Genomic DNA, 11,837 nt, shown 5'->3' on the forward strand with positions numbered 1-11,837 from the left:
GTACTATTTTGTGCTTTTACCAGCAATGTCTGCGAGCTTCAGCTGCTGCGAATCCTAGCCGTCACTTGGTACGATCATTCCTGATATTCCAAGTTAGTTTCTGCTCTCAGTTTCCTTTCCGAAAAATTTCCTATAGTAGTTATTTTACAGAAGTCTAATGCCAAGAAATTCTCCCAATTTTTCTTCAGGAAAATGTCTTAATTTCATCTTGACACTTGAAAATTGTTTTCCTGGGATATTGAATTCTGGGTCTATTATAACACTTGGAAAATGTATCAGTTGACTTGAAAAATCCTTAAAGAAATGTGGAGTCACAATAGTGCAGTATTAGGCAGTTGTGAATTAATTATTGAAATGGAGCTTTAAAACTTTAATCAGAAAAAAGATTATAGATTTAAAAGAATGAGGACAAGTCATTTCATACATAATTTTCACCATTCAATGAAAATTCTATTCAATAAAATAAATAAATAAATGAATGAATGAAAGAAAGAAAGAAAGAAAGAATGAATGAATAAATAAATAAATAAATAAATAAAACCAAGAGGAAAAAAACAGGTAATTAAAAGAGACTCACAGTTTATCTGGATATTACAATTATCGGACATTAAATAACTATGAATAATTTCTTTTCATTCTTTTGCACGTGGCTTTCCAATTCTCCCAGCACCATTTATTAAAGAGGCTGTCTTTTCTCCATTGTATGTTTTTTGCTTCTTTATCAAAAATTATCTGTCCATATTTATGGGGGTTTATTTCTGGGTTCTCAATTCTATTCCATTGGTCTGTGTGTCTGTTTTTCTGCCAATATCATGCTGTTTTGATTATTGTACCCTTGTAGTACAAGCTAAAGTCAGGGAGTGTGATACCTCCAGTATTGTTCTTTTTTCTTAAGATTGCTTTGGCTATTTGGGGTCTTTTGTGGTTCCAAACAAATCTGATGATTTTTTGTTCTATTTCTTTAAAAAATGCATTGGGATTTTGATGGGGATTGCATTAAATCTGTATATTGCTTTGGGTAATATGGCCATTTTAACTATGTTGATTCTTCCAATCCATGAGCATGGAATGTCTTTCCATTTCTTTGTGTCTTCTTCATTTTCTTTTAAAAATGTCTTATAGTTTTCAGCATATAGGTTTTTCACATCCTTGGTTAAGTTTATTCCTAGATATTTTATTCTTTTTGCTGCAATTGCAAAAGGAATTGTTTTTTGTATTTTTTCTGAGGTTTCATTGTTAGTACATTGGAATGCAATGGACTTTTGTACATTGATTTTATAGCCAGCAACTTTACTGTATTCGTTGACTATTTCTAATAGCTTTTTGGTGGAGTCTTCAGGGTTTTCCATATATAGCATCATGTCATCTGCAAAGAGTGATAATTTAACTTCTTCATTCCCAATTTGGATGCCTTTTATTTCTTTCTCTTGCCTGATTGCTCTGGCAAGGACTTCCAACACTATGTTGAAAAGCAGAGGTGATAGGGGACAGCCCTGTCGTGTTCCTGAACGTAGAGAAAAGGGCTTCAGTTTTTCACCATTAATTATGATTAGCTGAGGGCTTGTCATATATGGCCTTTATTATGTTAAGGTATTTTCCTTCTATGCGTATTTTATTAAGTGTTTTAATCATAAATGGATGTTGTATCTTGTCAAATGCTTTTTCTGCATCAATTGACATAATCATATGATTTTTCTCCTTTATTTTGTTTATGTGATGTGTCACATTGATGGATTTGCAGATGTTGAACCATCTTCTGCCCCGGGGATGAACCCCACTTGGTCATGATGAATAATCTTTTTAATGCATTGTTGCTTTGTTTAGGATTTTTGCATCTGTATTCATCAGAGATATTGGTCTGTAGTTTTCTTTTTTTGTGTTGTCCTTACCAGGTTTTGGTATCAGGGTAATGTTGGCCTCATAAAATGAGTTAGGGAGTACTGTCTCTTCTTCAATTTTTGGAAGAGTTTGAGCAGGATTGGTATTAGATCCTTTTTGAAGGTTTGATAGAATTCACTAGTGAAGCCATCTGGTCCAGGATTTTTGCTTTGGGGAAGGTTTTGGATGACTGATTCAATTTCATTACTGTTGATCAGTCTGTTTAGATTTTCCAGTTCTTCATGGCTCAGCCTTGGAAGGCTATATGTTTCTAAGAACTTGTCCATTTCTTCTAGGTTATTGAATTTGGTGGCATATAGTCCTTCATAGTATTCTTGGATGATCCTTTGTATTTCTGTGGTGTCCATGATAACTTCCCCTTTTACGTTTCTGATTTTGTTAATCAGTGTCTTCTCTCTTTTTATCTTAGTAAGTCTAGCCAAGGGTTTGTCAATTTTGTTAATCTTTTCAAAGAACCAGCTCTTTGTCACATTAATTTTTTCTATTGTCCTTTTGTTCTCTATTTCATTTAGTTCTGCTCTGATTTTTGTTATTTCCTTTCTTCTGCTGACCTTGGGTTTTACTTGTTCTTCTTTTTCTAGTTCTTTAAGGTGTAACATGAGGTTATTTATTTGGGAGTTTTCCTGTTTCTTGAGATAGGCCTGTAATGAGATAAATTTCCCTCTTAAAACTGCTTTCGCTGCATCCCAAAAATTTTGGTAGGAAGTATTTTCATTGTCATTTGTTTCTATGTATCTTTTGATCTCTCCTCTAACTTCTTCTTTGACCCAGTCGTTCTTTAAAAGTATGTTGTTTAATCTCCATGTATTTGTGTTTTTCTGCTTTCTTTTTGCAGTGGATACCCAATTTCAAAGCCAAGTGATCATTTCTCAGTGATCTTATTTTATCATTAGATTCATAACAGCAGAGGACATAAAGACAGCAGAGGTCGCACACTTAAATAGGCACCTTATGTACTCATTTTCTACTTGTTCTTTCCTGATAATAGTTAAAAAAAAAAGAACCCAACTATCTGGGCCGCCGGTGGCTCAGCTGGTTGGAGCTCTGTGCTCCTCATGTTGAGGTTGCCTGTTCGATTCCCACAGGGGCCAGTGAGCTATGTGCATTTGCACCAATTTATTATTGTTGCTCTCAGTGAACATATTTCCATAATAATTTACGTTTACAGAATGCTTTCACAATCAGTTCTCAGTGACCCTGTTTTACCATTAGATTCACAACAGTGGAGGATATAAAGACAACAGAGGTCGCACATTTAAATAAGCGCCCTATATACTCATTAGCTACTTGTTCTTTCATGATAAAAGTTTAAAAAAAAGGACCCAAGTATCCAGGCGGGCCTGTGGCTCAGTGGTTGGAGCTCCGGCTCCTAATACCAAGGCCGCAGGTTTGATTCCCACAGGGGCCAGTAATCTTTGTGAGTTTGCACCAATTTATTATTGTTGCTCTCAGTAAACATTATTTCCATAATTTACCATTTACAGAATGCTTTTGCAATCATTTCTCAGTGATCCTATCTTATCATTAGATTCACAACTGTACAGGATATAAAGACAACAGAGGTCGCACATTTAAATATGCGCCCTATGTACTCATTTTCCACTTGTTCTTTCATGATAAAAGTTAAAAAAAAAAGGGCCCAAGTATCCGAGCGGGCCTGTGGCCCAGTGGTTGGAGCTCCGGCTCCTAATGCCGAGGCCGCAGGTTCGATTCCCACAGGGCCAGTGAGCTGCGTGAGCTGCCGGGGAGCTGTGAGCTACCGTGTGCTGCCACGAGTGGCCCAGCAGCCAGTGTGTGTCGCTGCGTATGCAGCTGAGCGGCTGCTGAGCGCTACCGTGCGCCAGCCATGAGTGGCCGGCAACCCGTGCGGCCGCAGCCATCATTGTGCTACTGTGTGTTTCCGGGGCTGCCGGGAGCTGCCCTGAGTGGCCGGCAGCCGGCCCGGCAGCCATCTTGTGCGGTCGGTGCTGGGCGGCGGCTGTGCTGTGCTACCCTGGGCGGCCACTGGGCGGCAGCAGCTTGGGCAGCTCTGTGAGAGCAAATGGCCGGGAGCTTGTCCTACAACAGCTAGACTGAAACAACGGCGCTGAACTGGAGGGGGGCAGGAAATAGGGGAGAAGAATAGAATAACTTTTGGAATTGGCTTTCTCACTTTTGGGAGCAAGTTCAAAAGCGAGCAAGTTTGAAGGGGGGGGGAAAGGGGGGAAAAAGAATTACTTTCTCATTTTGGGAGCAAGTTCAAAATTGAGACTACCTTATGAGACTTACTGCATAATGATATATTTGATCATGTAATCTTTTACATAAAGCCAACTGTTCTGGTCAAATGTTATGACAAAGCATTTGAAGTCAGTAAGAATTATCATAAATGATTTAATTCAATCCCGTATCATACAAACAGATTGGTTTATAAGAGGATTTTTATTCAGATTGTTTAAACAATGCATACAATACAAAAATTAGAAAATATAACCTGTTTAGAAGTCAGGTCCACATTACAGCTACATCAGAAAACATTGATTAGGATGAAAAACCATTAACTTTTATTTAAAACAAGAACAAATGTGCCAGACATTAATCTTCCGAAACAAATGTTACTAAATGCAAAACTCCTTGCTTGTTTTTAACTTTTTAATTGGGGAAAAAGTACTCAATATAAAGAAATATAACATTGAATATAACATTGAAATGCTTAAAACTCAAAGAAAAGTGAAAATAAGGAAAAAAACATAGGAGAAAATTTCAGACTTCTAAAAACACTTTGAAGTCAAGTTCAATTTATATTAAGAAAACTCAACATTTATTGAATGTTTCCTAAGGGGCAGAAAATGTGTACAGGACAAGAGAAAGGATGTATTTCTCATCATCAATATAATTCTGTCTTCCAGCAGCTTACTATTGGGAAAGAGGTTCAGTGAGAGTATACTAACAACAACAAAAATAGATTAGTGAATGAACAGAGAAAATCCCAGAGGGTTTAAAGATCACACCTGGAAGGATCTGGAAAGCATCCTGAAGGTAGGTATTAAATCAAAAACTGAAGGGTCTGAGATTTTGGCTTACTTGCAAGTTAACATGTGAGGCTGTCTGAATGATATATATGTATACAATTGACTCTCGACCAATGTGCAGCCAAAAATCCATGTATAACTGTTGACTCCCCTAGAAGTTTACCACTTATAGCCTCCTGTTAACTAGTAGCTTTACTGATAGCATAAACAGTCAATTAACACATATTTTATTTGTTACATGTATTATACACTGTAGTACAATAAAGTAAGCTGGAGAAAATAAAATGCTGGGCGGCTGGTTGGCTCAGTGGTTAGAGTGCGGTGCTCCTAACACCAAGTTCTCCAGTTTGATTCCCACGTGGGCCAGTGAGCTGTGCCCTCCACAACTAGATTGAAAAAACAACAAACACAAAACAATGACTTGACATCCTGGAAAAATACTCTGTTCCCCAATATGACCCCTCCAAAAAAGAAAATGTTAAGAAAATCATCAGGAAGAGAAAATACATTCATGTACAGTATATATTTATTGATACTACAGGTTTACATCACCTGTTTAGAGGAGGAATTGTCTGCCAATACCTACATCAATATTGTCTTATATGATACAAAACACTATATATGTTATAACTATTACAAACACTAGACATGAAAAATAAAAACAATTCTGAAAAAGAAATTCATATTTATTTACAAGTATAGCAATTCATGAACCGATAATGAAAAAGCAGCAATATGATTGCTTAATGATTGCCTAGTGTAATTGATGTGATTGCTTATTGGTAGTAAGGAAATCTCTAAAAAAGTTTCCAATATATTTACTGAAAAAAAATTCTGCACATAGGTGGACATGCACAGTTCAAACCTGTGTTTAAGGGTCAACTGTACTGAAAAAATATGGGAACCCTGTGTCAGAGACAAAGACCAGTTATAACTCTGATAAAAGCAGTAGCCAGAGCAATATCTGACATTGTTTTTTAAAGCCTGGATCTCCACACAGAGACACGGTGAGAGACTGATGGTACCTGCACATGAAGTGGGGTGCATCACAGAAGAACTCAGGAATTAGGCAATGCTGGTCTTACCTAGACCTGCTGGTGACTTATCTGTTCTCCCCGCAAATGAGAAAAAGAGGCATTATATTTATGCTGGAAGGAAAACAAATCTTCCTTAGGGAGGAGAAGGGGACATTACTTTCCTGGAATGGTTCCTGGAAAAAAAATAAAATAAAATAAACAAAGCTCTCTACTATTTAATATAGTGGTCAGTAAAAGAAATGTCCCCCCACTTTTCATAGAGGTTTGCCATGATGGGTGAGAACAGTATTTAAGAGGAAGTTAGAGAAGACAATCACACTCTCTGTGACAAATTTAGTCCATTGGGTGACATTTATGGGTATGATGCTCAAAATGTGCCCGGTAAAATTTTATGAGTTTTCCTGAGAGCCTCTGCCTCCATGTTACTACTATGTTCTAAAGAGTTAGTTTGTTAGAGATATGGAGTCATAAAGCAGCATGAAATTGTCAGAAAACTGCATGGTGACCTCGAACAATTACGTTTAGTGGAAAAAATATTCAAGGTGAGAAGAGTAAGGATACAAGACGGAAGTGTCAAGGGTATGGAGATTTCCTTACTAAAGAATAGAATTTTAAACCTGGTGATTTCTCTGGTTTCTTACAATTCTAACCATTCATGCTTACCTTTCCCAGGTAAATTCATTGTATTTGCCTACATTGAAAATTGTGACAACTTAGTTCACTTAGGTGTGGCTTGTCAGATCTTAATAAACAATCTCACACTTATCAATGTTTTGACATTATCAAAAATATATAAAGTCATTAGTGACTTTACACTTAGGAGGTTTGTCACAATATTTTTGGCAATGGAAGACCAAGTGAAGGTTGAACATAGTCATTTTCTCTTATTAAAATACTGTCCCAAAGAATCCTGCATGTTAGAAGTTTATCAACAAATTGCAGCTCAAAAGTTATCTTCTCCTCTGTAACATATTTTCAGTGATTTCAGTCATATTTGAACTGTTTTCTGTGTTATCAGTACAATTATAGTGTATGCTGTAGACTAGCATCATACTCAACATAAATATATTTTATTCCGTGTGCTGTGTTTCCATATCTATTTTTGCTACTGTGGAAGCTCCTTGAGCACATGTCTAATTTGGTTGGAGATTCCCTCTCTCTCATACAGCTTCTCATACAGGTAAATTTATATAGAAGTAAAATAATTACATAACTTATACAGTATAGAATATCGTGTTTCCCAAAAAATAAGACCTCACCGGAAAAAAAGCCCTAGCATGATTTTTCAGGATGACATCCCTTGAACATAAGAATTAATGCGTCTTTTGGAGCAAAAATTAGTATAAGACTCGGTCTTATATCTTCGGGGAAACATGGTATGTATTCTCATCTAAAATAATATTGATATGCACCATCTCATGAAAGATAAAACTGAGAAAATAAATAACAATCATAATTATAAAAATAATGAATGTGTCCACAAATTAACAGATTAAAAACAAATGTATGGAGAGTTCCAGCTGAAAAAAAAATAGAGACTTTAGAATTGGAAGAAATCTTCATGCTGATATTCTATTTCACTAAGTCCAGTAATTGTCACTGTTACTGACAAATGAGGCTCAGCAAATCAGAACGTTCACAACCAAATCAGCCAACATGGCGAGCACTTGGCCCTGTCTTTTGATTCTGTATTGATTTCTTAAATTTTTATTATACAGATTCAAGTTTGAGAGAAGACCTGTAGAAACTATCAGTTTATAGCTTAAATAGCAAATAATGATGGATACACAAAAGAATATGCATGTTTGTAACACTGGTAAGAGAAACATTAGGAAAATGTCCAATAGTAATTTATGAATTCATTATAGGGCTATTTGAACATTATTCTAACTTCTGAGTTTAGCATCATCACAGGATATCAAGCTATCTCAAAAATGCAAAATGTATAGTTACGACACAAAAACTGATACACTATTGTTCTACATTTAATATGGTCATTTAAAAACTTTATGGTATAGTTCAGGTTGGATCACACAAAGATGGAAAAACTGGAAACAAATTGAGTAGTTTAAAATAATAATGAAACAATATCGATGATTGTAGCTTTGAAAATAATACATTTCAGTTAATGTACCTAAAAGTGAAATCAGATATAAACAAAGTACAGAGTCTGACATACAGCTTTCTAACTTTTATTTTTAATTTAAAACTCTTTAAGTATTTATAATTTTCATATTTCATACTTGTTTCTAAAAGTATAAGTTCTTTCAGGAATTTTCTAGAATCCTGCAATTGCACAAATACAGTGTGAGCTTACATTCTATTATTTTGAAAAATTGGTCTTAGTAAAAATTGCAACTTCTCAGCAACTGCGTGTGTGTTAAATGCCATTGAGTCAGCTCTGACTGCTGGCATCCCTGGGAATGCGTGTTCTCTCCTCAACAGCCCTGCTGGGCTCCTGGAGATGCACTCCTCTGGCTTTTTTCATGGAGTCAATCCATGTCATATTCGGCCCTCCTCTTTTCCTGCTGCCTTCTATTTTTCCCAGCATGGCTGTCTTTTCCAAAGAACCCTGCCTTCTCATGATGTGCTCCATGTAGGATGCCTGCAGTTTAGTCATTTTTGCCTCAGTGATGTTTCGGGCCTAGTTTTCTGTAGGACCCACTTGTTCATCTTCCTGGTGCTTCAGGATATCCATTGAGCTCTTCTTCTACACCATATGTCAAGTGAATTATTTTGTTTCCTGTCTTCACTGTCCAGCTTTTGCGTCCATACATACTAGTTGGGAATACAAGAGTGTGGATGACCTTAGCTTTGGTTTCTAATGGCACCCCCTTGCTCTTGGTGGTCACGCTCAATTCTTCCATTGCTCTCCTCCAAGCCTCAGACTTCTCTTGATTTCTTAGCTGCAGTCTCAACTTGAATTGATAAGTGAAACCAGGCAAGCAAAACCTTTAATAATTTCAATGTCTTGATGTCTATGTTAAAGTTGTGTATTTCTTCTGTAATCATGATTTTTTTGTCTTCTTCATGTTTAAATGCAGTCCTGCTTTGGCATCTTTTTTTTTTCACTTTCATCAGAAGTTGTTTCAAATCATTGCTACTTTCTGCCAGCAAGACGATATCATCTGCATATCTTAAGTTATTGATATTTCTTCTATCAATTTACCCTTCTCCTTCCGCTGAGTCTAGCCCGCTTTTTCATACAATATGTTCTGTGTACAGATTAAACAAACAGGGAGATAAAATGCACCCTTGTCTGACACCTTTACCTGTCGGAAACCATTCTGTTTCCATATTCTGTCCTGACAGTGGCTTCCTGCCCACAGTACAGGTTATGCGTCAGGACGATGAAATGCTGAGGGCCGTCTGTTTCTTTCAGAGCAACTGATAGTTTTCCATGAGCTATGCAGTCAAAGGCTTTCCTGTAGTCTATACAACATGGACTAACCTTACTCTGACATTCTTTGGAGGCAACTCTACGAGTGATACCAATAAACATGTCTCTATCTTTCCTATAGACATCTCTTGCCATTCAGTAAGGATAGAAATTCCTATGAATAATATACCTGAGAAACGTCATTAGCTAAGTGCATAGAGCATTCCCAAACATAAGAATGCAGTACTTGCAAAAGCATATGCTGATAATAATAAACGTATAATAATGAGAACCACAGCAGTAAATATGTAGTGAAATATTTTAGAGCCACATAAAATAAATCTTAACGGTGAAATCTTTCCCCTGGTTTGGGAAGAGAAACCAGACAATGGGGGAGTCAGCATAGATCTGTCTGAACTCTCTGACTGTTTGAACGCAGTCTCAAATGTTATATTAGCTAGGATTTGTCTTTAAACTATTACATGGCTTCAAAATTACATTAAATAGATTTGTGTATTATATCTGAAATTGATTAATGCATTAGGCTTTTTGTGTAAGTAATACTTGCACTGTGCATGGACAGTTACTTTAATGATATCTAATTCAAAAATATGTTGAACTATATCTACATATTTTTATTACTGGATTTCAGATCAAAGTAGACTTGTTAGCATTTGAACAATGAAAACTTCACAATTTTCTCCTTTCCCTTATTGTCATTTAACATGAACCTTTTGTAAACACACATACTGTGTCACTACCACAGTTACTGCATGTAGTCAGTGACTTTGTTAACTTTAGTAATTCTTTCACAAGATAGGAACACTGCACTTCCATGGATTTTCCTTTGAGGTTATTATACATAAAAATAAACAGCTCTGCATCACAGTTTTAACAGATCATCTAGAACTTGACTTCAAGAGAACACGAAGTACCAAGTTGAGAGAAAACAGTGTGGACTTGAAACACAGAAATTTCAGGAGTGAGAGCAGTAAATTTGCTTACTGAGAATATGTAATGCCTCAAGTGGTCCACAACTGTAAACCGTTAGGAATGCATATCGTTCCTTTTTTAAAAAATATATTTTTTCAACTTTGACACTTTCATGGAATTAAGCTCAGAGGAATGAGAATTAAAGTATTAAATTTAACAGTAAATCATCTTAGTTGCACCGTTTGTAACATTGATTTTGAGGATGTCACAGATATTACATTACAGGATAATATACTGTGAAAGTTTTTGTTGTTTTCTATACCCTTGGTGTACTCAATTCTGTTCATAGTTATTTTCAATCAAGATCAATTTCTAAGTTCCAGAGTGTCATGCAGGGAGGCCTGTGGGGTCCCTGCTCCCGCTCCCCACACAAGAACGCAGGATATGGTGAGGCCAAAAAGGAACACCCACGGACCATAAGTAGGGGAGTCATACCACTATGGTCTCACTGGAGGCTGGGTTCACTGGACGTGCAACCTGCTGTCCATTTTTTCTGCCAACCGACCGACGACTCTCCTCCACTCTCCTCGGCTCTCCTCAGCTCTCCTCCTCTGTAGCCACAGCAGTTATATTAGTTGCCAATGGCTCAATGGCTACAGCTGACGGCCAACCAGCCACAGCTGACGGCCATCTACCACCCGAGCCAGCACCCCTCCATATGAGGCCGAGAGCCTGGAAATTGCTCTTTGGGGCTCTGTCCCCACACAGAGCAACTGTAAAATAATTCCAGAAGCTCTTTCAGAGTGCTAATACATACTTCCATAGTATACCCCAAACTTAGCTTGTGTTTATCCCAAAACCATTTCCACTTCTTGTTTTCTCTAACTCAATGAGTAACATCATGCCAGAAAGACTAGCTTAATTACTTTCCACCCTGAGCATACCCATCAGTTATGCACACAACAACCTTGTCCCATTGACAGTTTTTCCTTACAACTCTTGAATATCGCTGCTTTCCTTTTACCCTCTACTCTTATGTTAGTTTAGATGCAGATTCTCCCACATGGAATTTTAACATTCTCTTGTATACGGAATTCAGACTTAACATTTTAATCCAAAAAGTTTAAGTGATTTTTTTTCCCCTAAAGTACTAATTCAATATTGTTACTTTTCTGATTTTAACCTGTAAATGGTGTCTTTGTCTTTAGAAATTATCACAACTCTTTAATAAGGCATAAAATATGTCATGATCTAATTTTCTGTTATATTTACAGGTGTTTACACCTACTGTCTCCCTCCTACTCTCCATTAACCTTGCTTGGATAACTCCTACTCATTTTTTTTTCCTCTAAACTCTTTTTTTGTTTGTTGTTTTCAATTGGGGAATATTGGCGGGCGCAGCTCAGCTCCAAGTCCAGTCGCTGTTTTCAATCTTTAGTTGCAGGGGGCGCAGCCCACCACCCCATGCGGCGACTGAACTGGCAACCTTGTCGTTAAAGCTCCCGCTCTAACCAACAAGCCATCGGCCGCCCCCATTCTACTCATTCTTGATGCTCAGGTTTAGTCATTTCCCTCTGA

General features: G+C 37.0%; 1 long non-coding RNA gene across 1 annotated transcript; it reads right to left on the reverse strand.

Moving 5' to 3' along the window:
- Nucleotides 1-5,121: 5,121 nt before the first annotated feature.
- On the reverse strand, nt 5,122-6,100 carry LOC141572835 (uncharacterized). Its single transcript, XR_012498328.1, has 2 exons — nt 5,996-6,100; nt 5,122-5,296 (listed from the first exon to the last, which is right to left on the reverse strand). It is a non-coding gene; the product is annotated as an uncharacterized LOC141572835 (long non-coding RNA).
- Between the last annotated feature and the right edge of the window lie 5,737 nt (nt 6,101-11,837).

Source organism: Rhinolophus sinicus, linkage group LG07 (genome assembly GCF_036562045.2).
Source record: "Rhinolophus sinicus isolate RSC01 linkage group LG07, ASM3656204v1, whole genome shotgun sequence".
In the NCBI taxonomy this organism is placed as follows: Eukaryota; Metazoa; Chordata; class Mammalia; order Chiroptera; family Rhinolophidae; genus Rhinolophus; species Rhinolophus sinicus.